The sequence below is a fragment of the Lissotriton vulgaris genome, chromosome 12, assembly GCF_964263255.1.
Source record: "Lissotriton vulgaris chromosome 12, aLisVul1.2, whole genome shotgun sequence".
Classification (NCBI taxonomy): domain Eukaryota; kingdom Metazoa; phylum Chordata; class Amphibia; order Caudata; family Salamandridae; genus Lissotriton; species Lissotriton vulgaris.
In genome coordinates, this window is record NC_141700.1 from 491555928 (window position 1) to 491582424 (window position 26497).

Below are 26497 nucleotides of genomic sequence, written 5' to 3' on the forward strand. Positions count from 1 at the left end.
GTTCCCCTTGCCCAGCAGCCCCGACACCTCCTAATGAGCTGAGGTGTGTACAAAAAGAATTTGCATATTCCCAGGCAGACACTTGGAACTGCCCACCTTTTTGCTTTTCTGTGCTTTGAGCAGAGACTCTGAAGTTTGATCCTGTTTCCCTCACCGGCCTAGTTCTTGCCCTCTTTTTTAGAGGCTGCAAATACCTCTCAGGTCCTCACCCTCGCAATGATAGGGTCTTTGATCTGGTGCCTCTAACCCCCAGAGAGCCATATTCTAACTTACTCTGGTTTCTCTTCAAAACGAAAAAATCTTTCGCCTTTTACTAAAGATTTTCGTGTAGAGGAACATTTACGAGTTTATTCAATTTTTTTAAGCCTTACCACAGGTGAGGCTGTTTATCATTTGTTTAAAAGAAAAGCATTAGAAGTTGGGGAATATTTAGGAGTTGTCTGCTACTGTTATAAGGGAACATGAGCTTGGTGTTTTATTCCTGATCTCTCTGCTTGCTCATTGGCATAGACAGAGTGTAGGAGAGGTGCATCATGGGAAAGAGCTTGGGCAGTGCATGAGATTGCTTTTCCTTGACTATCTTGAAACTGCACGATAGCAGGCAGTGTATTTTCTCCTTTCTCAACATTCCTGCTGCCAGAGGCCAGACGTCACTCTCCTTTTAAAAGGTGGCACCAAGAGTCATGCTGCGCTTTTCATAGGGCTTGCCCGTTATTTGTGCCTGTTGGGGTGCCCTTAGAGGGTGGCCAATCCTGAGTCAGATTCCTCTCAGGTACACTTGAAGGGGCTCGTTTGTCTTGTTTCATGTGCCTCCAGCCTAGACAGATCTATACTTATATATTCAGCTTTAATGAAAATACGTGTGAAAAAGGGACTTAAAGTGCATGGCTATTTGCATAGAACAGTGGTGGCTCACAGCCTATCGATTGGAGGGATGGTGGGGAAAGCGTAAAATCGTTGGGGACGAAAGTCCTACAGTGCCACTTCAGTGAAAGCCTGATTCACGCTTCCCGTTCCCCTTGCCCAGCAGCCCCGACACCTCCTAATGAGCTGAGGTGTGTACAAAAAGAATTTGCATATTCCCAGGCAGACACTTGGAACTGCCCACCTTTTTGCTTTTCTGTGCTTTGAGCAGAGACTCTGAAGTTTGATCCTGTTTCCCTCACCGGCCTAGTTCTTGCCCTCTTTTTTAGAGGCTGCAAATACCTCTCAGGTCCTCACCCTCGCAATGATAGGGTCTTTGATCTGGTGCCTCTAACCCCCAGAGAGCCATATTCTAACTTACTCTGGTTTCTCTTCAAAACGAAAAAATCTTTCGCCTTTTACTAAAGATTTCCGTGGAGAGGAACATTTACGAGTTTATTCAATTTTTTTAAGCCTTACCACAGGTGAGGCTGTTTATCATTTGTTTAAAAGAAAAGCATTAGAAGTTGGGGAATATTTAGGAGTTGTCTGCTACTGTTATAAGGGAACATGAGCTTGGTGTTTTATTCCTGATCTCTCTGCTTGCTCATTTGCATAGACAGAGTGTAGGAGAGGTGCATCATGGGAAAGAGCTTGGGCAGTGCATGAGATTGCTTTTCCTTGACTATCTTGAAACTGCACGATAGCAGGCAGTGTATTTTCTCTTTTCTCAACATTCCTGCTGCCAGAGGCCAGACGTCACTCTCCTTTTAAAAGGTGGCACCAAGAGTCATGCTGCGCTTTTCATAGGACTTGCCCGTTATTTGTGCCTCTTGGGGTGCCCTTAGAGGGTGGCCAATCCTGAGTCAGATTCCTCTCAGGTACACTTGAAGGGGCTCGTTTGTCTGGTTTCATGTGCCTCCAGCCTATACAGATCTATACTTATATATTCAGCTTTAATGAAAATACGTGTGAAAAAGGGACTTAAAGTGCATGGCTATTTGCATAGAACAGTGGTGGCTCACAGCCTATCGATTGGAGGGATGGTGGGGAAAGCGTAAAATCGTTGGGGACGAAAGTCCTACAGTGCCACTTCAGTGAAAGCCTGATTCACGCTTCCCGTTCCCCTTGCCCAGCAGCCCCGACACCTCCTAATGAGCTGAGGTGTGTACAAAAAGAATTTGCATATTCCCAGGCAGACACTTGGAACTGCCCACCTTTTTGCTTTTCTGTGCTGTGAGCAGAGACTCTGAAGTTTGATCCTGTTTCCCTCACCGGCCTAGTTCTTGCCCTCTTTTTTAGAGGCTGCAAATACCTCTCAGGTCCTCACCCTCGCAATGATAGGGTCTTTGATCTGGTGCCTCTAACCCCCAGAGAGCCATATTCTAACTTACTCTGGTTTCTCTTCAAAACGAAAAAATCTTTCGCCTTTTACTAAAGATTTCCGTGGAGAGGAACATTTACGAGTTTATTCAATTTTTTTAAGCCTTACCACAGGTGAGGCTGTTTATCATTTGTTTAAAAGAAAAGCATTAGAAGTTGGGGAATATTTAGGAGTTGTCTGCTACTGTTATAAGGGAACATGAGCTTGGTGTTTTATTCCTGATCTCTCTGCTTGCTCATTTGCATAGACAGAGTGTAGGAGAGGTGCATCATGGGAAAGAGCTTGGGCAGTGCATGAGATTGCTTTTCCTTGACTATCTTGAAACTGCACGATAGCAGGCAGTGTATTTTCTCTTTTCTCAACATTCCTGCTGCCAGAGGCCAGACGTCACTCTCCTTTTAAAAGGTGGCACCAAGAGTCATGCTGCGCTTTTCATAGGACTTGCCCGTTATTTGTGCCTGTTGGGGTGCCCTTAGAGGGTGGCCAATCCTGAGTCAGATTCCTCTCAGGTACACTTGAAGGGGCTTGTTTGTCTTGTTTCATGTGCCTCCAGCCTAGACAGATCTATACTTATATATTCAGCTTTAATGAAAATACGTGTGAAAAAGGGACTTAAAGTGCATGGCTATTTGCATAGAACAGTGGTGGCTCACAGCCTATCGATTGGAGGGATGGTGGGGAAAGCGTAAAATCGTTGGGGACGAAAGTCCTACAGTGCCACTTCAGTGAAAGCCTGATTCACGCTTCCCGTTCCCCTTGCCCAGCAGCCCCGACACCTCCTAATGAGCTGAGGTGTGTACAAAAAGAATTTGCATATTCCCAGGCAGACACTTGGAACTGCCCACCTTTTTGCTTTTCTGTGCTGTGAGCAGAGACTCTGAAGTTTGATCCTGTTTCCCTCACCGGCCTAGTTCTTGCCCTCTTTTTTAGAGGCTGCAAATACCTCTCAGGTCCTCACCCTCGCAATGATAGGGTCTTTGATCTGGTGCCTCTAACCCCCAGAGAGCCATATTCTAACTTACTCTGGTTTCTCTTCAAAACGAAAAAATCTTTCGCCTTTTACTAAAGATTTCCGTGGAGAGGAACATTTACGAGTTTATTCAATTTTTTTAAGCCTTACCACAGGTGAGGCTGTTTATCATTTGTTTAAAAGAAAAGCATTAGAAGTTGGGGAATATTTAGGAGTTGTCTGCTACTGTTATAAGGGAACATGAGCTTGGTGTTTTATTCCTGATCTCTCTGCTTGCTCATTTGCATAGACAGAGTGTAGGAGAGGTGCATCATGGGAAAGAGCTTGGGCAGTGCATGAGATTGCTTTTCCTTGACTATCTTGAAACTGCACGATAGCAGGCAGTGTATTTTCTCTTTTCTCAACATTCCTGCTGCCAGAGGCCAGACGTCACTCTCCTTTTAAAAGGTGGCACCAAGAGTCATGCTGCGCTTTTCATAGGGCTTGCCCGTTATTTGTGCCTGTTGGGGTGCCCTTAGAGGGTGGCCAATCCTGAGTCAGATTCCTCTCAGGTACACTTGAAGGGGCTCGTTTGTCTTGTTTCATGTGCCTCCAGCCTAGACAGATCTATACTTATATATTCAGCTTTAATGAAAATACGTGTGAAAAAGGGACTTAAAGTGCATGGCTATTTGCATAGAACAGTGGTGGCTCACAGCCTATCGATTGGAGGGATGGTGGGGAAAGCGTAAAATCGTTGGGGACGAAAGTCCTACAGTGCCACTTCAGTGAAAGCCTGATTCACGCTTCCCGTTCCCCTTGCCCAGCAGCCCCGACACCTCCTAATGAGCTGAGGTGTGTACAAAAAGAATTTGCATATTCCCAGGCAGACACTTGGAACTGCCCACCTTTTTGCTTTTCTGTGCTTTGAGCAGAGACTCTGAAGTTTGATCCTGTTTCCCTCACCGGCCTAGTTCTTGCCCTCTTTTTTAGAGGCTGCAAATACCTCTCAGGTCCTCACCCTCGCAATGATAGGGTCTTTGATCTGGTGCCTCTAACCCCCAGAGAGCCATATTCTAACTTACTCTGGTTTCTCTTCAAAACGAAAAAATCTTTCGCCTTTTACTAAAGATTTTCGTGTAGAGGAACATTTACGAGTTTATTCAATTTTTTTAAGCCTTACCACAGGTGAGGCTGTTTATCATTTGTTTAAAAGAAAAGCATTAGAAGTTGGGGAATATTTAGGAGTTGTCTGCTACTGTTATAAGGGAACATGAGCTTGGTGTTTTATTCCTGATCTCTCTGCTTGCTCATTTGCATAGACAGAGTGTAGGAGAGGTGCATCATGGGAAAGAGCTTGGGCAGTGCATGAGATTGCTTTTCCTTGACTATCTTGAAACTGCACGATAGCAGGCAGTGTATTTTCTCTTTTCTCAACATTCCTGCTGCCAGAGGCCAGACGTCACTCTCCTTTTAAAAGGTGGCACCAAGAGTCATGCTGCGCTTTTCATAGGGCTTGCCCGTTATTTGTGCCTGTTGGGGTGCCCTTAGAGGGTGGCCAATCCTGAGTCAGATTCCTCTCAGGTACACTTGAAGGGGCTCGTTTGTCTTGTTTCATGTGCCTCCAGCCTAGACAGATCTATACTTATATATTCAGCTTTAATGAAAATACGTGTGAAAAAGGGACTTAAAGTGCATGGCTATTTGCATAGAACAGTGGTGGCTCACAGCCTATCGATTGGAGGGATGGTGGGGAAAGCGTAAAATCGTTGGGGACGAAAGTCCTACAGTGCCACTTCAGTGAAAGCCTGATTCACGCTTCCCGTTCCCCTTGCCCAGCAGCCCCGACACCTCCTAATGAGCTGAGGTGTGTACAAAAAGAATTTGCATATTCCCAGGCAGACACTTGGAACTGCCCACCTTTTTGCTTTTCTGTGCTTTGAGCAGAGACTCTGAAGTTTGATCCTGTTTCCCTCACCGGCCTAGTTCTTGCCCTCTTTTTTAGAGGCTGCAAATACCTCTCAGGTCCTCACCCTCGCAATGATAGGGTCTTTGATCTGGTGCCTCTAACCCCCAGAGAGCCATATTCTAACTTACTCTGGTTTCTCTTCAAAACGAAAAAATCTTTCGCCTTTTACTAAAGATTTCCGTGGAGAGGAACATTTACGAGTTTATTCAATTTTTTTAAGCCTTACCACAGGTGAGGCTGTTTATCATTTGTTTAAAAGAAAAGCATTAGAAGTTGGGGAATATTTAGGAGTTGTCTGCTACTGTTATAAGGGAACATGAGCTTGGTGTTTTATTCCTGATCTCTCTGCTTGCTCATTTGCATAGACAGAGTGTAGGAGAGGTGCATCATGGGAAAGAGCTTGGGCAGTGCATGAGATTGCTTTTCCTTGACTATCTTGAAACTGCACGATAGCAGGCAGTGTATTTTCTCTTTTCTCAACATTCCTGCTGCCAGAGGCCAGACGTCACTCTCCTTTTAAAAGGTGGCACCAAGAGTCATGCTGCGCTTTTCATAGGACTTGCCCGTTATTTGTGCCTGTTGGGGTGCCCTTAGAGGGTGGCCAATCCTGAGTCAGATTCCTCTCAGGTACACTTGAAGGGGCTCGTTTGTCTTGTTTCATGTGCCTCCAGCCTATACAGATCTATACTTATATATTCAGCTTTAATGAAAATACGTGTGAAAAAGGGACTTAAAGTGCATGGCTATTTGCATAGAACAGTGGTGGCTCACAGCCTATCGATTGGAGGGATGGTGGGGAAAGCGTAAAATCGTTGGGGACGAAAGTCCTACAGTGCCACTTCAGTGAAAGCCTGATTCACGCTTCCCGTTCCCCTTGCCCAGCAGCCCCGACACCTCCTAATGAGCTGAGGTGTGTACAAAAAGAATTTGCATATTCCCAGGCAGACACTTGGAACTGCCCACCTTTTTGCTTTTCTGTGCTGTGAGCAGAGACTCTGAAGTTTGATCCTGTTTCCCTCACCGGCCTAGTTCTTGCCCTCTTTTTTAGAGGCTGCAAATACCTCTCAGGTCCTCACCCTCGCAATGATAGGGTCTTTGATCTGGTGCCTCTAACCCCCAGAGAGCCATATTCTAACTTACTCTGGTTTCTCTTCAAAACGAAAAAATCTTTCGCCTTTTACTAAAGATTTCCGTGGAGAGGAACATTTACGAGTTTATTCAATTTTTTTAAGCCTTACCACAGGTGAGGCTGTTTATCATTTGTTTAAAAGAAAAGCATTAGAAGTTGGGGAATATTTAGGAGTTGTCTGCTACTGTTATAAGGGAACATGAGCTTGGTGTTTTATTCCTGATCTCTCTGCTTGCTCATTTGCATAGACAGAGTGTAGGAGAGGTGCATCATGGGAAAGAGCTTGGGCAGTGCATGAGATTGCTTTTCCTTGACTATCTTGAAACTGCACGATAGCAGGCAGTGTATTTTCTCTTTTCTCAACATTCCTGCTGCCAGAGGCCAGACGTCACTCTCCTTTTAAAAGGTGGCACCAAGAGTCATGCTGCGCTTTTCATAGGGCTTGCCCGTTATTTGTGCCTGTTGGGGTGCCCTTAGAGGGTGGCCAATCCTGAGTCAGATTCCTCTCAGGTACACTTGAAGGGGCTCGTTTGTCTTGTTTCATGTGCCTCCAGCCTAGACAGATCTATACTTATATATTCAGCTTTAATGAAAATACGTGTGAAAAAGGGACTTAAAGTGCATGGCTATTTGCATAGAACAGTGGTGGCTCACAGCCTATCGATTGGAGGGATGGTGGGGAAAGCGTAAAATCGTTGGGGACGAAAGTCCTACAGTGCCACTTCAGTGAAAGCCTGATTCACGCTTCCCGTTCCCCTTGCCCAGCAGCCCCGACACCTCCTAATGAGCTGAGGTGTGTACAAAAAGAATTTGCATATTCCCAGGCAGACACTTGGAACTGCCCACCTTTTTGCTTTTCTGTGCTTTGAGCAGAGACTCTGAAGTTTGATCCTGTTTCCCTCACCGGCCTAGTTCTTGCCCTCTTTTTTAGAGGCTGCAAATACCTCTCAGGTCCTCACCCTCGCAATGATAGGGTCTTTGATCTGGTGCCTCTAACCCCCAGAGAGCCATATTCTAACTTACTCTGGTTTCTCTTCAAAACGAAAAAATCTTTCGCCTTTTACTAAAGATTTTCGTGTAGAGGAACATTTACGAGTTTATTCAATTTTTTTAAGCCTTACCACAGGTGAGGCTGTTTATCATTTGTTTAAAAGAAAAGCATTAGAAGTTGGGGAATATTTAGGAGTTGTCTGCTACTGTTATAAGGGAACATGAGCTTGGTGTTTTATTCCTGATCTCTCTGCTTGCTCATTTGCATAGACAGAGTGTAGGAGAGGTGCATCATGGGAAAGAGCTTGGGCAGTGCATGAGATTGCTTTTCCTTGACTATCTTGAAACTGCACGATAGCAGGCAGTGTATTTTCTCTTTTCTCAACATTCCTGCTGCCAGAGGCCAGACGTCACTCTCCTTTTAAAAGGTGGCACCAAGAGTCATGCTGCGCTTTTCATAGGGCTTGCCCGTTATTTGTGCCTGTTGGGGTGCCCTTAGAGGGTGGCCAATCCTGAGTCAGATTCCTCTCAGGTACACTTGAAGGGGCTCGTTTGTCTTGTTTCATGTGCCTCCAGCCTAGACAGATCTATACTTATATATTCAGCTTTAATGAAAATACGTGTGAAAAAGGGACTTAAAGTGCATGGCTATTTGCATAGAACAGTGGTGGCTCACAGCCTATCGATTGGAGGGATGGTGGGGAAAGCGTAAAATCGTTGGGGACGAAAGTCCTACAGTGCCACTTCAGTGAAAGCCTGATTCACGCTTCCCGTTCCCCTTGCCCAGCAGCCCCGACACCTCCTAATGAGCTGAGGTGTGTACAAAAAGAATTTGCATATTCCCAGGCAGACACTTGGAACTGCCCACCTTTTTGCTTTTCTGTGCTTTGAGCAGAGACTCTGAAGTTTGATCCTGTTTCCCTCACCGGCCTAGTTCTTGCCCTCTTTTTTAGAGGCTGCAAATACCTCTCAGGTCCTCACCCTCGCAATGATAGGGTCTTTGATCTGGTGCCTCTAACCCCCAGAGAGCCATATTCTAACTTACTCTGGTTTCTCTTCAAAACGAAAAAATCTTTCGCCTTTTACTAAAGATTTCCGTGGAGAGGAACATTTACGAGTTTATTCAATTTTTTTAAGCCTTACCACAGGTGAGGCTGTTTATCATTTGTTTAAAAGAAAAGCATTAGAAGTTGGGGAATATTTAGGAGTTGTCTGCTACTGTTATAAGGGAACATGAGCTTGGTGTTTTATTCCTGATCTCTCTGCTTGCTCATTTGCATAGACAGAGTGTAGGAGAGGTGCATCATGGGAAAGAGCTTGGGCAGTGCATGAGATTGCTTTTCCTTGACTATCTTGAAACTGCACGATAGCAGGCAGTGTATTTTCTCTTTTCTCAACATTCCTGCTGCCAGAGGCCAGACGTCACTCTCCTTTTAAAAGGTGGCACCAAGAGTCATGCTGCGCTTTTCATAGGACTTGCCCGTTATTTGTGCCTGTTGGGGTGCCCTTAGAGGGTGGCCAATCCTGAGTCAGATTCCTCTCAGGTACACTTGAAGGGGCTCGTTTGTCTTGTTTCATGTGCCTCCAGCCTATACAGATCTATACTTATATATTCAGCTTTAATGAAAATACGTGTGAAAAAGGGACTTAAAGTGCATGGCTATTTGCATAGAACAGTGGTGGCTCACAGCCTATCGATTGGAGGGATGGTGGGGAAAGCGTAAAATCGTTGGGGACGAAAGTCCTACAGTGCCACTTCAGTGAAAGCCTGATTCACGCTTCCCGTTCCCCTTGCCCAGCAGCCCCGACACCTCCTAATGAGCTGAGGTGTGTACAAAAAGAATTTGCATATTCCCAGGCAGACACTTGGAACTGCCCACCTTTTTGCTTTTCTGTGCTGTGAGCAGAGACTCTGAAGTTTGATCCTGTTTCCCTCACCGGCCTAGTTCTTGCCCTCTTTTTTAGAGGCTGCAAATACCTCTCAGGTCCTCACCCTCGCAATGATAGGGTCTTTGATCTGGTGCCTCTAACCCCCAGAGAGCCATATTCTAACTTACTCTGGTTTCTCTTCAAAACGAAAAAATCTTTCGCCTTTTACTAAAGATTTCCGTGGAGAGGAACATTTACGAGTTTATTCAATTTTTTTAAGCCTTACCACAGGTGAGGCTGTTTATCATTTGTTTAAAAGAAAAGCATTAGAAGTTGGGGAATATTTAGGAGTTGTCTGCTACTGTTATAAGGGAACATGAGCTTGGTGTTTTATTCCTGATCTCTCTGCTTGCTCATTTGCATAGACAGAGTGTAGGAGAGGTGCATCATGGGAAAGAGCTTGGGCAGTGCATGAGATTGCTTTTCCTTGACTATCTTGAAACTGCACGATAGCAGGCAGTGTATTTTCTCTTTTCTCAACATTCCTGCTGCCAGAGGCCAGACGTCACTCTCCTTTTAAAAGGTGGCACCAAGAGTCATGCTGCGCTTTTCATAGGACTTGCCCGTTATTTGTGCCTGTTGGGGTGCCCTTAGAGGGTGGCCAATCCTGAGTCAGATTCCTCTCAGGTACACTTGAAGGGGCTCGTTTGTCTTGTTTCATGTGCCTCCAGCCTAGACAGATCTATACTTATATATTCAGCTTTAATGAAAATACGTGTGAAAAAGGGACTTAAAGTGCATGGCTATTTGCATAGAACAGTGGTGGCTCACAGCCTATCGATTGGAGGGATGGTGGGGAAAGCGTAAAATCGTTGGGGACGAAAGTCCTACAGTGCCACTTCAGTGAAAGCCTGATTCACGCTTCCCGTTCCCCTTGCCCAGCAGCCCCGACACCTCCTAATGAGCTGAGGTGTGTACAAAAAGAATTTGCATATTCCCAGGCAGACACTTGGAACTGCCCACCTTTTTGCTTTTCTGTGCTGTGAGCAGAGACTCTGAAGTTTGATCCTGTTTCCCTCACCGGCCTAGTTCTTGCCCTCTTTTTTAGAGGCTGCAAATACCTCTCAGGTCCTCACCCTCGCAATGATAGGGTCTTTGATCTGGTGCCTCTAACCCCCAGAGAGCCATATTCTAACTTACTCTGGTTTCTCTTCAAAACGAAAAAATCTTTCGCCTTTTACTAAAGATTTCCGTGGAGAGGAACATTTACGAGTTTATTCAATTTTTTTAAGCCTTACCACAGGTGAGGCTGTTTATCATTTGTTTAAAAGAAAAGCATTAGAAGTTGGGGAATATTTAGGAGTTGTCTGCTACTGTTATAAGGGAACATGAGCTTGGTGTTTTATTCCTGATCTCTCTGCTTGCTCATTTGCATAGACAGAGTGTAGGAGAGGTGCATCATGGGAAAGAGCTTGGGCAGTGCATGAGATTGCTTTTCCTTGACTATCTTGAAACTGCACGATAGCAGGCAGTGTATTTTCTCTTTTCTCAACATTCCTGCTGCCAGAGGCCAGACGTCACTCTCCTTTTAAAAGGTGGCACCAAGAGTCATGCTGCGCTTTTCATAGGGCTTGCCCGTTATTTGTGCCTGTTGGGGTGCCCTTAGAGGGTGGCCAATCCTGAGTCAGATTCCTCTCAGGTACACTTGAAGGGGCTCGTTTGTCTTGTTTCATGTGCCTCCAGCCTAGACAGATCTATACTTATATATTCAGCTTTAATGAAAATACGTGTGAAAAAGGGACTTAAAGTGCATGGCTATTTGCATAGAACAGTGGTGGCTCACAGCCTATCGATTGGAGGGATGGTGGGGAAAGCGTAAAATCGTTGGGGACGAAAGTCCTACAGTGCCACTTCAGTGAAAGCCTGATTCACGCTTCCCGTTCCCCTTGCCCAGCAGCCCCGACACCTCCTAATGAGCTGAGGTGTGTACAAAAAGAATTTGCATATTCCCAGGCAGACACTTGGAACTGCCCACCTTTTTGCTTTTCTGTGCTTTGAGCAGAGACTCTGAAGTTTGATCCTGTTTCCCTCACCGGCCTAGTTCTTGCCCTCTTTTTTAGAGGCTGCAAATACCTCTCAGGTCCTCACCCTCGCAATGATAGGGTCTTTGATCTGGTGCCTCTAACCCCCAGAGAGCCATATTCTAACTTACTCTGGTTTCTCTTCAAAACGAAAAAATCTTTCGCCTTTTACTAAAGATTTTCGTGTAGAGGAACATTTACGAGTTTATTCAATTTTTTTAAGCCTTACCACAGGTGAGGCTGTTTATCATTTGTTTAAAAGAAAAGCATTAGAAGTTGGGGAATATTTAGGAGTTGTCTGCTACTGTTATAAGGGAACATGAGCTTGGTGTTTTATTCCTGATCTCTCTGCTTGCTCATTTGCATAGACAGAGTGTAGGAGAGGTGCATCATGGGAAAGAGCTTGGGCAGTGCATGAGATTGCTTTTCCTTGACTATCTTGAAACTGCACGATAGCAGGCAGTGTATTTTCTCTTTTCTCAACATTCCTGCTGCCAGAGGCCAGACGTCACTCTCCTTTTAAAAGGTGGCACCAAGAGTCATGCTGCGCTTTTCATAGGGCTTGCCCGTTATTTGTGCCTGTTGGGGTGCCCTTAGAGGGTGGCCAATCCTGAGTCAGATTCCTCTCAGGTACACTTGAAGGGGCTCGTTTGTCTTGTTTCATGTGCCTCCAGCCTAGACAGATCTATACTTATATATTCAGCTTTAATGAAAATACGTGTGAAAAAGGGACTTAAAGTGCATGGCTATTTGCATAGAACAGTGGTGGCTCACAGCCTATCGATTGGAGGGATGGTGGGGAAAGCGTAAAATCGTTGGGGACGAAAGTCCTACAGTGCCACTTCAGTGAAAGCCTGATTCACGCTTCCCGTTCCCCTTGCCCAGCAGCCCCGACACCTCCTAATGAGCTGAGGTGTGTACAAAAAGAATTTGCATATTCCCAGGCAGACACTTGGAACTGCCCACCTTTTTGCTTTTCTGTGCTTTGAGCAGAGACTCTGAAGTTTGATCCTGTTTCCCTCACCGGCCTAGTTCTTGCCCTCTTTTTTAGAGGCTGCAAATACCTCTCAGGTCCTCACCCTCGCAATGATAGGGTCTTTGATCTGGTGCCTCTAACCCCCAGAGAGCCATATTCTAACTTACTCTGGTTTCTCTTCAAAACGAAAAAATCTTTCGCCTTTTACTAAAGATTTCCGTGGAGAGGAACATTTACGAGTTTATTCAATTTTTTTAAGCCTTACCACAGGTGAGGCTGTTTATCATTTGTTTAAAAGAAAAGCATTAGAAGTTGGGGAATATTTAGGAGTTGTCTGCTACTGTTATAAGGGAACATGAGCTTGGTGTTTTATTCCTGATCTCTCTGCTTGCTCATTTGCATAGACAGAGTGTAGGAGAGGTGCATCATGGGAAAGAGCTTGGGCAGTGCATGAGATTGCTTTTCCTTGACTATCTTGAAACTGCACGATAGCAGGCAGTGTATTTTCTCTTTTCTCAACATTCCTGCTGCCAGAGGCCAGACGTCACTCTCCTTTTAAAAGGTGGCACCAAGAGTCATGCTGCGCTTTTCATAGGACTTGCCCGTTATTTGTGCCTGTTGGGGTGCCCTTAGAGGGTGGCCAATCCTGAGTCAGATTCCTCTCAGGTACACTTGAAGGGGCTCGTTTGTCTTGTTTCATGTGCCTCCAGCCTATACAGATCTATACTTATATATTCAGCTTTAATGAAAATACGTGTGAAAAAGGGACTTAAAGTGCATGGCTATTTGCATAGAACAGTGGTGGCTCACAGCCTATCGATTGGAGGGATGGTGGGGAAAGCGTAAAATCGTTGGGGACGAAAGTCCTACAGTGCCACTTCAGTGAAAGCCTGATTCACGCTTCCCGTTCCCCTTGCCCAGCAGCCCCGACACCTCCTAATGAGCTGAGGTGTGTACAAAAAGAATTTGCATATTCCCAGGCAGACACTTGGAACTGCCCACCTTTTTGCTTTTCTGTGCTGTGAGCAGAGACTCTGAAGTTTGATCCTGTTTCCCTCACCGGCCTAGTTCTTGCCCTCTTTTTTAGAGGCTGCAAATACCTCTCAGGTCCTCACCCTCGCAATGATAGGGTCTTTGATCTGGTGCCTCTAACCCCCAGAGAGCCATATTCTAACTTACTCTGGTTTCTCTTCAAAACGAAAAAATCTTTCGCCTTTTACTAAAGATTTCCGTGGAGAGGAACATTTACGAGTTTATTCAATTTTTTTAAGCCTTACCACAGGTGAGGCTGTTTATCATTTGTTTAAAAGAAAAGCATTAGAAGTTGGGGAATATTTAGGAGTTGTCTGCTACTGTTATAAGGGAACATGAGCTTGGTGTTTTATTCCTGATCTCTCTGCTTGCTCATTTGCATAGACAGAGTGTAGGAGAGGTGCATCATGGGAAAGAGCTTGGGCAGTGCATGAGATTGCTTTTCCTTGACTATCTTGAAACTGCACGATAGCAGGCAGTGTATTTTCTCTTTTCTCAACATTCCTGCTGCCAGAGGCCAGACGTCACTCTCCTTTTAAAAGGTGGCACCAAGAGTCATGCTGCGCTTTTCATAGGACTTGCCCGTTATTTGTGCCTGTTGGGGTGCCCTTAGAGGGTGGCCAATCCTGAGTCAGATTCCTCTCAGGTACACTTGAAGGGGCTCGTTTGTCTTGTTTCATGTGCCTCCAGCCTAGACAGATCTATACTTATATATTCAGCTTTAATGAAAATACGTGTGAAAAAGGGACTTAAAGTGCATGGCTATTTGCATAGAACAGTGGTGGCTCACAGCCTATCGATTGGAGGGATGGTGGGGAAAGCGTAAAATCGTTGGGGACGAAAGTCCTACAGTGCCACTTCAGTGAAAGCCTGATTCACGCTTCCCGTTCCCCTTGCCCAGCAGCCCCGACACCTCCTAATGAGCTGAGGTGTGTACAAAAAGAATTTGCATATTCCCAGGCAGACACTTGGAACTGCCCACCTTTTTGCTTTTCTGTGCTGTGAGCAGAGACTCTGAAGTTTGATCCTGTTTCCCTCACCGGCCTAGTTCTTGCCCTCTTTTTTAGAGGCTGCAAATACCTCTCAGGTCCTCACCCTCGCAATGATAGGGTCTTTGATCTGGTGCCTCTAACCCCCAGAGAGCCATATTCTAACTTACTCTGGTTTCTCTTCAAAACGAAAAAATCTTTCGCCTTTTACTAAAGATTTCCGTGGAGAGGAACATTTACGAGTTTATTCAATTTTTTTAAGCCTTACCACAGGTGAGGCTGTTTATCATTTGTTTAAAAGAAAAGCATTAGAAGTTGGGGAATATTTAGGAGTTGTCTGCTACTGTTATAAGGGAACATGAGCTTGGTGTTTTATTCCTGATCTCTCTGCTTGCTCATTTGCATAGACAGAGTGTAGGAGAGGTGCATCATGGGAAAGAGCTTGGGCAGTGCATGAGATTGCTTTTCCTTGACTATCTTGAAACTGCACGATAGCAGGCAGTGTATTTTCTCTTTTCTCAACATTCCTGCTGCCAGAGGCCAGACGTCACTCTCCTTTTAAAAGGTGGCACCAAGAGTCATGCTGCGCTTTTCATAGGGCTTGCCCGTTATTTGTGCCTGTTGGGGTGCCCTTAGAGGGTGGCCAATCCTGAGTCAGATTCCTCTCAGGTACACTTGAAGGGGCTCGTTTGTCTTGTTTCATGTGCCTCCAGCCTAGACAGATCTATACTTATATATTCAGCTTTAATGAAAATACGTGTGAAAAAGGGACTTAAAGTGCATGGCTATTTGCATAGAACAGTGGTGGCTCACAGCCTATCGATTGGAGGGATGGTGGGGAAAGCGTAAAATCGTTGGGGACGAAAGTCCTACAGTGCCACTTCAGTGAAAGCCTGATTCACGCTTCCCGTTCCCCTTGCCCAGCAGCCCCGACACCTCCTAATGAGCTGAGGTGTGTACAAAAAGAATTTGCATATTCCCAGGCAGACACTTGGAACTGCCCACCTTTTTGCTTTTCTGTGCTTTGAGCAGAGACTCTGAAGTTTGATCCTGTTTCCCTCACCGGCCTAGTTCTTGCCCTCTTTTTTAGAGGCTGCAAATACCTCTCAGGTCCTCACCCTCGCAATGATAGGGTCTTTGATCTGGTGCCTCTAACCCCCAGAGAGCCATATTCTAACTTACTCTGGTTTCTCTTCAAAACGAAAAAATCTTTCGCCTTTTACTAAAGATTTCCGTGGAGAGGAACATTTACGAGTTTATTCAATTTTTTTAAGCCTTACCACAGGTGAGGCTGTTTATCATTTGTTTAAAAGAAAAGCATTAGAAGTTGGGGAATATTTAGGAGTTGTCTGCTACTGTTATAAGGGAACATGAGCTTGGTGTTTTATTCCTGATCTCTCTGCTTGCTCATTTGCATAGACAGAGTGTAGGAGAGGTGCATCATGGGAAAGAGCTTGGGCAGTGCATGAGATTGCTTTTCCTTGACTATCTTGAAACTGCACGATAGCAGGCAGTGTATTTTCTCTTTTCTCAACATTCCTGCTGCCAGAGGCCAGACGTCACTCTCCTTTTAAAAGGTGGCACCAAGAGTCATGCTGCGCTTTTCATAGGACTTGCCCGTTATTTGTGCCTGTTGGGGTGCCCTTAGAGGGTGGCCAATCCTGAGTCAGATTCCTCTCAGGTACACTTGAAGGGGCTCGTTTGTCTTGTTTCATGTGCCTCCAGCCTAGACAGATCTATACTTATATATTCAGCTTTAATGAAAATACGTGTGAAAAAGGGACTTAAAGTGCATGGCTATTTGCATAGAACAGTGGTGGCTCACAGCCTATCGATTGGAGGGATGGTGGGGAAAGCGTAAAATCGTTGGGAACGAAAGTCCTACAGTGCCACTTCAGTGAAAGCCTGATTCACGCTTCCCGTTCCCCTTGCCCAGCAGCCCCGACACCTCCTAATGAGCTGAGGTGTGTACAAAAAGAATTTGCATATTCCCAGGCAGACACTTGGAACTGCCCACCTTTTTGCTTTTCTGTGCTGTGAGCAGAGACTCTGAAGTTTGATCCTGTTTCCCTCACCGGCCTAGTTCTTGCCCTCTTTTTTAGAGGCTGCAAATACCTCTCAGGTCCTCACCCTCGCAATGATAGGGTCTTTGATCTGGTGCCTCTAACCCCCAGAGAGCCATATTCTAACTTACTCTGGTTTCTCTTCAAAACGAAAAAATCTTTCGCCTTTTACTAAAGATTTCCGTGGAGAGGAACATTTACGAGTTTATTCAATTTTTTTAAGCCTTACCACAGGTGAGGCTGTTTATCATTTGTTTAAAAGAAAAGCATTAGAAGTTGGGGAATATTTAGGAGTTGTCTGCTACTGTTATAAGGGAACATGAGCTTGGTGTTTTATTCCTGATCTCTCTGCTTGCTCATTTGCATAGACAGAGTGTAGGAGAGGTGCATCATGGGAAAGAGCTTGGGCAGTGCATGAGATTGCTTTTCCTTGACTATCTTGAAACTGCACGATAGCAGGCAGTGTATTTTCTCTTTTCTCAACATTCCTGCTGCCAGAGGCCAGACGTCACTCTCCTTTTAAAAGGTGGCACCAAGAGTCATGCTGCGCTTTTCATAGGACTTGCCCGTTATTTGTGCCTGTTGGGGTGCCCTTAGAGGGTGGCCAATCCTGAGTCAGATTCCTCTCAGGTACACTTGAAGGGGCTCGTTTGTCTTGTTTCATGTGCCTCCAGCCTAGACAGATCTATACTTATATATTCAGCTTTAATGAAAATACGTGTGAAAAAGGGACTTAAAGTGCATGGCTATTTGCATAGAACAGTGGTGGCTCACAGCCTATCGATTGGAGGGATGGTGGGGAAAGCGTAAAATCGTTGGGGACGAAAGTCCTACAGTGCCACTTCAGTGAAAGCCTGATTCACGCTTCCCGTTCCCCTTGCCCAGCAGCCCCGACACCTCCTAATGAGCTGAGGTGTGTACAAAAAGAATTTGCATATTCCCAGGCAGACACTTGGAACTGCCCACCTTTTTGCTTTTCTGTGCTGTGAGCAGAGACTCTGAAGTTTGATCCTGTTTCCCTCACCGGCCTAGTTCTTGCCCTCTTTTTTAGAGGCTGCAAATACCTCTCAGGTCCTCACCCTCGCAATGATAGGGTCTTTGATCTGGTGCCTCTAACCCCCAGAGAGCCATATTCTAACTTACTCTGGTTTCTCTTCAAAACGAAAAAATCTTTCGCCTTTTACTAAAGATTTCCGTGGAGAGGAACATTTACGAGTTTATTCAATTTTTTTAAGCCTTACCACAGGTGAGGCTGTTTATCATTTGTTTAAAAGAAAAGCATTAGAAGTTGGGGAATATTTAGGAGTTGTCTGCTACTGTTATAAGGGAACATGAGCTTGGTGTTTTATTCCTGATCTCTCTGCTTGCTCATTTGCATAGACAGAGTGTAGGAGAGGTGCATCATGGGAAAGAGCTTGGGCAGTGCATGAGATTGCTTTTCCTTGACTATCTTGAAACTGCACGATAGCAGGCAGTGTATTTTCTCTTTTCTCAACATTCCTGCTGCCAGAGGCCAGGCGTCACTCTCCTTTTAAAAGGTGGCACCAAGAGTCATGCTGCGCTTTTCATAGGACTTGCCCGTTATTTGTGCCTGTTGGGGTGCCCTTAGAGGGTGGCCAATCCTGAGTCAGATTCCTCTCAGGTACACTTGAAGGGGCTCGTTTGTCTTGTTTCATGTGCCTCCAGCCTAGACAGATCTATACTTATATATTCAGCTTTAATGAAAATACGTGTGAAAAGGGACTTAAAGTGCATGGCTATTTGCATAGAACAGTGGTGGCTCACAGCCTATCGATTGGAGGGATGGTGGGGAAAGCGTAAAATCGTTGGGGACAAAAGTCCTACAGTGCCACTTCAGTGAAAGCCTGATTCACGCTTCCCGTTCCCCTTGCCCAGCAGCCCCGACACCTCCTAATGAGCTGAGGTGTGTACAAAAAGAATTTGCATATTCCCAGGCAGACACTTGGAACTGCCCACCTTTTTGCTTTTCTGTGCTTTGAGCAGAGACTCTGAAGTTTGATCCTGTTTCCCTCACCGGCCTAGTTCTTGCCCTCTTTTTTAGAGGCTGCAAATACCTCTCAGGTCCTCACCCTCGCAATGATAGGGTCTTTGATCTGGTGCCTCTAACCCCCAGAGAGCCATATTCTAACTTACTCTGGTTTCTCTTCAAAACGAAAAAATCTTTCGCCTTTTACTAAAGATTTTCGTGTAGAGGAACATTTACGAGTTTATTCAATTTTTTTAAGCCTTACCACAGGTGAGGCTGTTTATCATTTGTTTAAAAGAAAAGCATTAGAAGTTGGGGAATATTTAGGAGTTGTCTGCTACTGTTATAAGGGAACATGAGCTTGGTGTTTTATTCCTGATCTCTCTGCTTGCTCATTTGCATAGACAGAGTGTAGGAGAGGTGCATCATGGGAAAGAGCTTGGGCAGTGCATGAGATTGCTTTTCCTTGACTATCTTGAAACTGCACGATAGCAGGCAGTGTATTTTCTCTTTTCTCAACATTCCTGCTGCCAGAGGCCAGACGTCACTCTCCTTTTAAAAGGTGGCACCAAGAGTCATGCTGCGCTTTTCATAGGGCTTGCCCGTTATTTGTGCCTGTTGGGGTGCCCTTAGAGGGTGGCCAATCCTGAGTCAGATTCCTCTCAGGTACACTTGAAGGGGCTCGTTTGTCTTGTTTCATGTGCCTCCAGCCTAGACAGATCTATACTTATATATTCAGCTTTAATGAAAATACGTGTGAAAAAGGGACTTAAAGTGCATGGCTATTTGCATAGAACAGTGGTGGCTCACAGCCTATCGATTGGAGGGATGGTGGGGAAAGCGTAAAATCGTTGGGGACGAAAGTCCTACAGTGCCACTTCAGTGAAAGCCTGATTCACGCTTCCCGTTCCCCTTGCCCAGCAGCCCCGACACCTCCTAATGAGCTGAGGTGTGTACAAAAAGAATTTGCATATTCCCAGGCAGACACTTGGAACTGCCCACCTTTTTGCTTTTCTGTGCTTTGAGCAGAGACTCTGAAGTTTGATCCTGTTTCCCTCACCGGCCTAGTTCTTGCCCTCTTTTTTAGAGGCTGCAAATACCTCTCAGGTCCTCACCCTCGCAATGATAGGGTCTTTGATCTGGTGCCTCTAACCCCCAGAGAGCCATATTCTAACTTACTCTGGTTTCTCTTCAAAACGAAAAAATCTTTCGCCTTTTACTAAAGATTTTCGTGTAGAGGAACATTTACGAGTTTATTCAATTTTTTTAAGCCTTACCACAGGTGAGGCTGTTTATCATTTGTTTAAAAGAAAAGCATTAGAAGTTGGGGAATATTTAGGAGTTGTCTGCTACTGTTATAAGGGAACATGAGCTTGGTGTTTTATTCCTGATCTCTCTGCTTGCTCATTTGCATAGACAGAGTGTAGGAGAGGTGCATCATGGGAAAGAGCTTGGGCAGTGCATGAGATTGCTTTTCCTTGACTATCTTGAAACTGCACGATAGCAGGCAGTGTATTTTCTCTTTTCTCAACATTCCTGCTGCCAGAGGCCAGACGTCACTCTCCTTTTAAAAGGTGGCACCAAGAGTCATGCTGCGCTTTTCATAGGGCTTGCCCGTTATTTGTGCCTGTTGGGGTGCCCTTAGAGGGTGGCCAATCCTGAGTCAGATTCCTCTCAGGTACACTTGAAGGGGCTCGTTTGTCTTGTTTCATGTGCCTCCAGCCTAGACAGATCTATACTTATATATTCAGCTTTAATGAAAATACGTGTGAAAAAGGGACTTAAAGTGCATGGCTATTTGCATAGAACAGTGGTGGCTCACAGCCTATCGATTGGAGGGATGGTGGGGAAAGCGTAAAATCGTTGGGGACGAAAGTCCTACAGTGCCACTTCAGTGAAAGCCTGATTCACGCTTCCCGTTCCCCTTGCCCAGCAGCCCCGACACCTCCTAATGAGCTGAGGTGTGTACAAAAAGAATTTGCATATTCCCAGGCAGACACTTGGAACTGCCCACCTTTTTGCTTTTCTGTGCTTTGAGCAGAGACTCTGAAGTTTGATCCTGTTTCCCTCACCGGCCTAGTTCTTGCCCTCTTTTTTAGAGGCTGCAAATACCTCTCAGGTCCTCACCCTCGCAATGATAGGGTCTTTGATCTGGTGCCTCTAACCCCCAGAGAGCCATATTCTAACTTACTCTGGTTTCTCTTCAAAACGAAAAAATCTTTCGCCTTTTACTAAAGATTTCCGTGGAGAGGAACATTTACGAGTTTATTCAATTTTTTTAAGCCTTACCACAGGTGAGGCTGTTTATCATTTGTTTAAAAGAAAAGCATTAGAAGTTGGGGAATATTTAGGAGTTGTCTGCTACTGTTATAAGGGAACATGAGCTTGGTGTTTTATTCCTGATCTCTCTGCTTGCTCATTTGCATAGACAGAGTGTAGGAGAGGTGCATCATGGGAAAGAGCTTGGGCAGTGCATGAGATTGCTTTTCCTTGACTATCTTGAAACTGCACGATAGCAGGCAGTGTATTTTCTCTTTTCTCAACATTCCTGCTGCCAGAGGCCAGACGTCACTCTCCTTTTAAAAGGTGGCACCAAGAGTCATGCTGCGCTTTTCATAGGACTTGCCCGTTATTTGTGCCTGTTGGGGTGCCCTTAGAGGGTGGCCAATCCTGAGTCAGATTCCTCTCAGGTACACTTGAAGGGGCTCGTTTGTCTTGTTTCATGTGCCTCCAGCCTATACAGATCTATACTTATATATTCAGCTTTAATGAAAATACGTGTGAAAAAGGGACTTAAAGTGCATGGCTATTTGCATAGAACAGTGGTGGCTCACAGCCTATCGATTGGAGGGATGGTGGGGAAAGCGTAAAATCGTTGGGGACGAAAGTCCTACAGTGCCACTTCAGTGAAAGCCTGATTCACGCTTCCCGTTCCCCTTGCCCAGCAGCCCCGACACCTCCTAATGAGCTGAGGTGTGTACAAAAAGAATTTGCATATTCCCAGGCAGACACTTGGAACTGCCCACCTTTTTGCTTTTCTGTGCTGTGAGCAGAGACTCTGAAGTTTGATCCTGTTTCCCTCACCGGCCTAGTTCTTGCCCTCTTTTTTAGAGGCTGCAAATACCTCTCAGGTCCTCACCCTCGCAATGATAGGGTCTTTGATCTGGTGCCTCTAACCCCCAGAGAGCCATATTCTAACTTACTCTGGTTTCTCTTCAAAACGAAAAAATCTTTCGCCTTTTACTAAAGATTTCCGTGGAGAGGAACATTTACGAGTTTATTCAATTTTTTTAAGCCTTACCACAGGTGAGGCTGTTTATCATTTGTTTAAAAGAAAAGCATTAGAAGTTGGGGAATATTTAGGAGTTGTCTGCTACTGTTATAAGGGAACATGAGCTTGGTGTTTTATTCCTGATCTCTCTGCTTGCTCATTTGCATAGACAGAGTGTAGGAGAGGTGCATCATGGGAAAGAGCTTGGGCAGTGCATGAGATTGCTTTTCCTTGACTATCTTGAAACTGCACGATAGCAGGCAGTGTATTTTCTCTTTTCTCAACATTCCTGCTGCCAGAGGCCAGACGTCACTCTCCTTTTAAAAGGTGGCACCAAGAGTCATGCTGCGCTTTTCATAGGGCTTGCCCGTTATTTGTGCCTGTTGGGGTGCCCTTAGAGGGTGGCCAATCCTGAGTCAGATTCCTCTCAGGTACACTTGAAGGGGCTCGTTTGTCTTGTTTCATGTGCCTCCAGCCTAGACAGATCTATACTTATATATTCAGCTTTAATGAAAATACGTGTGAAAAAGGGACTTAAAGTGCATGGCTATTTGCATAGAACAGTGGTGGCTCACAGCCTATCGATTGGAGGGATGGTGGGGAAAGCGTAAAATCGTTGGGGACGAAAGTCCTACAGTGCCACTTCAGTGAAAGCCTGATTCACGCTTCCCGTTCCCCTTGCCCAGCAGCCCCGACACCTCCTAATGAGCTGAGGTGTGTACAAAAAGAATTTGCATATTCCCAGGCAGACACTTGGAACTGCCCACCTTTTTGCTTTTCTGTGCTTTGAGCAGAGACTCTGAAGTTTGATCCTGTTTCCCTCACCGGCCTAGTTCTTGCCCTCTTTTTTAGAGGCTGCAAATACCTCTCAGGTCCTCACCCTCGCAATGATAGGGTCTTTGATCTGGTGCCTCTAACCCCCAGAGAGCCATATTCTAACTTACTCTGGTTTCTCTTCAAAACGAAAAAATCTTTCGCCTTTTACTAAAGATTTTCGTGTAGAGGAACATTTACGAGTTTATTCAATTTTTTTAAGCCTTACCACAGGTGAGGCTGTTTATCATTTGTTTAAAAGAAAAGCATTAGAAGTTGGGGAATATTTAGGAGTTGTCTGCTACTGTTATAAGGGAACATGAGCTTGGTGTTTTATTCCTGATCTCTCTGCTTGCTCATTTGCATAGACAGAGTGTAGGAGAGGTGCATCATGGGAAAGAGCTTGGGCAGTGCATGAGATTGCTTTTCCTTGACTATCTTGAAACTGCACGATAGCAGGCAGTGTATTTTCTCTTTTCTCAACATTCCTGCTGCCAGAGGCCAGACGTCACTCTCCTTTTAAAAGGTGGCACCAAGAGTCATGCTGCGCTTTTCATAGGGCTTGCCCGTTATTTGTGCCTGTTGGGGTGCCCTTAGAGGGTGGCCAATCCTGAGTCAGATTCCTCTCAGGTACACTTGAAGGGGCTCGTTTGTCTTGTTTCATGTGCCTCCAGCCTAGACAGATCTATACTTATATATTCAGCTTTAATGAAAATACGTGTGAAAAAGGGACTTAAAGTGCATGGCTATTTGCATAGAACAGTGGTGGCTCACAGCCTATCGATTGGAGGGATGGTGGGGAAAGCGTAAAATCGTTGGGGACGAAAGTCCTACAGTGCCACTTCAGTGAAAGCCTGATTCACGCTTCCCGTTCCCCTTGCCCAGCAGCCCCGACACCTCCTAATGAGCTGAGGTGTGTACAAAAAGAATTTGCATATTCCCAGGCAGACACTTGGAACTGCCCACCTTTTTGCTTTTCTGTGCTTTGAGCAGAGACTCTGAAGTTTGATCCTGTTTCCCTCACCGGCCTAGTTCTTGCCCTCTTTTTTAGAGGCTGCAAATACCTCTCAGGTCCTCACCCTCGCAATGATAGGGTCTTTGATCTGGTGCCTCTAACCCCCAGAGAGCCATATTCTAACTTACTCTGGTTTCTCTTCAAAACGAAAAAATCTTTCGCCTTTTACTAAAGATTTCCGTGGAGAGGAACATTTACGAGTTTATTCAATTTTTTTAAGCCTTACCACAGGTGAGGCTGTTTATCATTTGTTTAAAAGAAAAGCATTAGAAGTTGGGGAATATTTAGGAGTTGTCTGCTACTGTTATAAGGGAACATGAGCTTGGTGTTTTATTCCTGATCTCTCTGCTTGCTCATTTGCATAGACAGAGTGTAGGAGAGGTGCATCATGGGAAAGAGCTTGGGCAGTGCATGAGATTGCTTTTCCTTGACTATCTTGAAACTGCACGATAGCAGGCAGTGTATTTTCTCTTTTCTCAACATTCCTGCTGCCAGAGGCCAGACGTCACTCTCCTTTTAAAAGGTGGCACCAAGAGTCATGCTGCGCTTTTCATAGGACTTGCCCGTTATTTGTGCCTGTTGGGGTGCCCTTAGAGGGTGGCCAATCCTGAGTCAGATTCCTCTCAGGTACACTTGAAGGGGCTCGTTTGTCTTGTTTCATGTGCCTCCAGCCTATACAGATCTATACTTATATATTCAGCTTTAATGAAAATACGTGTGAAAAAGGGACTTAAAGTGCATGGCTATTTGCATAGAACAGTGGTGGCTCACAGCCTATCGATTGGAGGGATGGTGGGGAAAGCGTAAAATCGTTGGGGACGAAAGTCCTACAGTGCCACTTCAGTGAAAGCCTGATTCACGCTTCCCGTTCCCCTTGCCCAGCAGCCCCGACACCTCCTAATGAGCTGAGGTGTGTACAAAAAGAATTTGCATATTCCCAGGCAGACACTTGGAACTGCCCACCTTTTTGCTTTTCTGTGCTGTGAGCAGAGACTCTGAAGTTTGATCCTGTTTCCCTCACCGGCCTAGTTCTTGCCCTCTTTTTTAGAGGCTGCAAATACCTCTCAGGTCCTCACCCTCGCAATGATAGGGTCTTTGATCTGGTGCCTCTAACCCCCAGAGAGCCATATTCTAACTTACTCTGGTTTCTCTTCAAAACGAAAAAATCTTTCGCCTTTTACTAAAGATTTCCGTGGAGAGGAACATTTACGAGTTTATTCAATTTTTTTAAGCCTTACCACAGGTGAGGCTGTTTATCATTTGTTTAAAAGAAAAGCATTAGAAGTTGGGGAATATTTAGGAGTTGTCTGCTACTGTTATAAGGGAACATGAGCTTGGTGTTTTATTCCTGATCTCTCTGCTTGCTCATTTGCATAGACAGAGTGTAGGAGAGGTGCATCATGGGAAAGAGCTTGGGCAGTGCATGAGATTGCTTTTCCTTGACTATCTTGAAACTGCACGATAGCAGGCAGTGTATTTTCTCTTTTCTCAACATTCCTGCTGCCAGAGGCCAGACGTCACTCTCCTTTTAAAAGGTGGCACCAAGAGTCATGCTGCGCTTTTCATAGGACTTGCCCGTTATTTGTGCCTGTTGGGGTGCCCTTAGAGGGTGGCCAATCCTGAGTCAGATTCCTCTCAGGTACACTTGAAGGGGCTCGTTTGTCTTGTTTCATGTGCCTCCAGCCTAGACAGATCTATACTTATATATTCAGCTTTAATGAAAATACGTGTGAAAAAGGGACTTAAAGTGCATGGCTATTTGCATAGAACAGTGGTGGCTCACAGCCTATCGATTGGAGGGATGGTGGGGAAAGCGTAAAATCGTTGGGGACGAAAGTCCTACAGTGCCACTTCAGTGAAAGCCTGATTCACGCTTCCCGTTCCCCTTGCCCAGCAGCCCCGACACCTCCTAATGAGCTGAGGTGTGTACAAAAAGAATTTGCATATTCCCAGGCAGACACTTGGAACTGCCCACCTTTTTGCTTTTCTGTGCTGTGAGCAGAGACTCTGAAGTTTGATCCTGTTTCCCTCACCGGCCTAGTTCTTGCCCTCTTTTTTAGAGGCTGCAAATACCTCTCAGGTCCTCACCCTCGCAATGATAGGGTCTTTGATCTGGTGCCTCTAACCCCCAGAGAGCCATATTCTAACTTACTCTGGTTTCTCTTCAAAACGAAAAAATCTTTCGCCTTTTACTAAAGATTTCCGTGGAGAGGAACATTTACGAGTTTATTCAATTTTTTTAAGCCTTACCACAGGTGAGGCTGTTTATCATTTGTTTAAAAGAAAAGCATTAGAAGTTGGGGAATATTTAGGAGTTGTCTGCTACTGTTATAAGGGAACATGAGCTTGGTGTTTTATTCCTGATCTCTCTGCTTGCTCATTTGCATAGACAGAGTGTAGGAGAGGTGCATCATGGGAAAGAGCTTGGGCAGTGCATGAGATTGCTTTTCCTTGACTATCTTGAAACTGCACGATAGCAGGCAGTGTATTTTCTCTTTTCTCAACATTCCTGCTGCCAGAGGCCAGACGTCACTCTCCTTTTAAAAGGTGGCACCAAGAGTCATGCTGCGCTTTTCATAGGGCTTGCCCGTTATTTGTGCCTGTTGGGGTGCCCTTAGAGGGTGGCCAATCCTGAGTCAGATTCCTCTCAGGTACACTTGAAGGGGCTCGTTTGTCTTGTTTCATGTGCCTCCAGCCTAGACAGATCTATACTTATATATTCAGCTTTAATGAAAATACGTGTGAAAAAGGGACTTAAAGTGCATGGCTATTTGCATAGAACAGTGGTGGCTCACAGCCTATCGATTGGAGGGATGGTGGGGAAAGCGTAAAATCGTTGGGGACGAAAGTCCTACAGTGCCACTTCAGTGAAAGCCTGATTCACGCTTCCCGTTCCCCTTGCCCAGCAGCCCCGACACCTCCTAATGAGCTGAGGTGTGTACAAAAAGAATTTGCATATTCCCAGGCAGACACTTGGAACTGCCCACCTTTTTGCTTTTCTGTGCTTTGAGCAGAGACTCTGAAGTTTGATCCTGTTTCCCTCACCGGCCTAGTTCTTGCCCTCTTTTTTAGAGGCT

General features: G+C 45.3%; 26 non-coding genes across 26 annotated transcripts; all 26 read left to right on the top strand.

Annotated features, from left to right (window-relative positions):
• The first annotated feature begins 269 nt into the window (after positions 1-269).
• LOC147677177 (U5 spliceosomal RNA) lies at positions 270-384 on the top strand. Its single transcript, XR_015302858.1, has one exon. It is a non-coding gene; the product is annotated as a U5 spliceosomal RNA (small nuclear RNA).
• An 897-nt stretch (positions 385-1281) lies between these two features.
• Positions 1282-1396, top strand: LOC147677178 (U5 spliceosomal RNA). The gene has a single exon (XR_015303152.1). It is a non-coding gene; the product is annotated as a U5 spliceosomal RNA (small nuclear RNA).
• An 897-nt stretch (positions 1397-2293) lies between these two features.
• LOC147677179 (U5 spliceosomal RNA) lies at positions 2294-2408 on the top strand. The gene has a single exon (XR_015303153.1). It is a non-coding gene; the product is annotated as a U5 spliceosomal RNA (small nuclear RNA).
• Positions 2409-3305: 897 nt separating this feature from the next.
• Positions 3306-3420, top strand: LOC147677180 (U5 spliceosomal RNA). The gene has a single exon (XR_015303154.1). It is a non-coding gene; the product is annotated as a U5 spliceosomal RNA (small nuclear RNA).
• An 897-nt stretch (positions 3421-4317) lies between these two features.
• Positions 4318-4432, top strand: LOC147677181 (U5 spliceosomal RNA). The gene has a single exon (XR_015302859.1). It is a non-coding gene; the product is annotated as a U5 spliceosomal RNA (small nuclear RNA).
• Positions 4433-5329: 897 nt separating this feature from the next.
• Positions 5330-5444, top strand: LOC147677182 (U5 spliceosomal RNA). Its single transcript, XR_015303155.1, has one exon. It is a non-coding gene; the product is annotated as a U5 spliceosomal RNA (small nuclear RNA).
• Positions 5445-6341: 897 nt separating this feature from the next.
• Positions 6342-6456, top strand: LOC147677183 (U5 spliceosomal RNA). The gene has a single exon (XR_015303156.1). It is a non-coding gene; the product is annotated as a U5 spliceosomal RNA (small nuclear RNA).
• An 897-nt stretch (positions 6457-7353) lies between these two features.
• LOC147677184 (U5 spliceosomal RNA) lies at positions 7354-7468 on the top strand. Its single transcript, XR_015302860.1, has one exon. It is a non-coding gene; the product is annotated as a U5 spliceosomal RNA (small nuclear RNA).
• An 897-nt stretch (positions 7469-8365) lies between these two features.
• On the top strand, positions 8366-8480 carry LOC147677185 (U5 spliceosomal RNA). The gene has a single exon (XR_015303157.1). It is a non-coding gene; the product is annotated as a U5 spliceosomal RNA (small nuclear RNA).
• Positions 8481-9377: 897 nt separating this feature from the next.
• Positions 9378-9492, top strand: LOC147677186 (U5 spliceosomal RNA). The gene has a single exon (XR_015303158.1). It is a non-coding gene; the product is annotated as a U5 spliceosomal RNA (small nuclear RNA).
• Positions 9493-10389: 897 nt separating this feature from the next.
• On the top strand, positions 10390-10504 carry LOC147677187 (U5 spliceosomal RNA). Its single transcript, XR_015303159.1, has one exon. It is a non-coding gene; the product is annotated as a U5 spliceosomal RNA (small nuclear RNA).
• Positions 10505-11401: 897 nt separating this feature from the next.
• LOC147677188 (U5 spliceosomal RNA) lies at positions 11402-11516 on the top strand. Its single transcript, XR_015302861.1, has one exon. It is a non-coding gene; the product is annotated as a U5 spliceosomal RNA (small nuclear RNA).
• An 897-nt stretch (positions 11517-12413) lies between these two features.
• Positions 12414-12528, top strand: LOC147677189 (U5 spliceosomal RNA). The gene has a single exon (XR_015303161.1). It is a non-coding gene; the product is annotated as a U5 spliceosomal RNA (small nuclear RNA).
• Positions 12529-13425: 897 nt separating this feature from the next.
• Positions 13426-13540, top strand: LOC147677190 (U5 spliceosomal RNA). The gene has a single exon (XR_015303162.1). It is a non-coding gene; the product is annotated as a U5 spliceosomal RNA (small nuclear RNA).
• Positions 13541-14437: 897 nt separating this feature from the next.
• On the top strand, positions 14438-14552 carry LOC147677191 (U5 spliceosomal RNA). The gene has a single exon (XR_015303163.1). It is a non-coding gene; the product is annotated as a U5 spliceosomal RNA (small nuclear RNA).
• An 897-nt stretch (positions 14553-15449) lies between these two features.
• Positions 15450-15564, top strand: LOC147677192 (U5 spliceosomal RNA). Its single transcript, XR_015303164.1, has one exon. It is a non-coding gene; the product is annotated as a U5 spliceosomal RNA (small nuclear RNA).
• Positions 15565-16461: 897 nt separating this feature from the next.
• Positions 16462-16576, top strand: LOC147677193 (U5 spliceosomal RNA). Its single transcript, XR_015303165.1, has one exon. It is a non-coding gene; the product is annotated as a U5 spliceosomal RNA (small nuclear RNA).
• An 897-nt stretch (positions 16577-17473) lies between these two features.
• On the top strand, positions 17474-17588 carry LOC147677194 (U5 spliceosomal RNA). The gene has a single exon (XR_015303166.1). It is a non-coding gene; the product is annotated as a U5 spliceosomal RNA (small nuclear RNA).
• An 896-nt stretch (positions 17589-18484) lies between these two features.
• On the top strand, positions 18485-18599 carry LOC147677195 (U5 spliceosomal RNA). Its single transcript, XR_015302862.1, has one exon. It is a non-coding gene; the product is annotated as a U5 spliceosomal RNA (small nuclear RNA).
• An 897-nt stretch (positions 18600-19496) lies between these two features.
• LOC147677196 (U5 spliceosomal RNA) lies at positions 19497-19611 on the top strand. The gene has a single exon (XR_015302863.1). It is a non-coding gene; the product is annotated as a U5 spliceosomal RNA (small nuclear RNA).
• Positions 19612-20508: 897 nt separating this feature from the next.
• Positions 20509-20623, top strand: LOC147677197 (U5 spliceosomal RNA). The gene has a single exon (XR_015303167.1). It is a non-coding gene; the product is annotated as a U5 spliceosomal RNA (small nuclear RNA).
• Positions 20624-21520: 897 nt separating this feature from the next.
• On the top strand, positions 21521-21635 carry LOC147677198 (U5 spliceosomal RNA). The gene has a single exon (XR_015303168.1). It is a non-coding gene; the product is annotated as a U5 spliceosomal RNA (small nuclear RNA).
• An 897-nt stretch (positions 21636-22532) lies between these two features.
• Positions 22533-22647, top strand: LOC147677199 (U5 spliceosomal RNA). The gene has a single exon (XR_015302864.1). It is a non-coding gene; the product is annotated as a U5 spliceosomal RNA (small nuclear RNA).
• An 897-nt stretch (positions 22648-23544) lies between these two features.
• Positions 23545-23659, top strand: LOC147677200 (U5 spliceosomal RNA). The gene has a single exon (XR_015303169.1). It is a non-coding gene; the product is annotated as a U5 spliceosomal RNA (small nuclear RNA).
• Positions 23660-24556: 897 nt separating this feature from the next.
• Positions 24557-24671, top strand: LOC147677201 (U5 spliceosomal RNA). The gene has a single exon (XR_015303170.1). It is a non-coding gene; the product is annotated as a U5 spliceosomal RNA (small nuclear RNA).
• Positions 24672-25568: 897 nt separating this feature from the next.
• Positions 25569-25683, top strand: LOC147677202 (U5 spliceosomal RNA). The gene has a single exon (XR_015303172.1). It is a non-coding gene; the product is annotated as a U5 spliceosomal RNA (small nuclear RNA).
• The last annotated feature ends 814 nt before the right edge of the window (positions 25684-26497 follow it).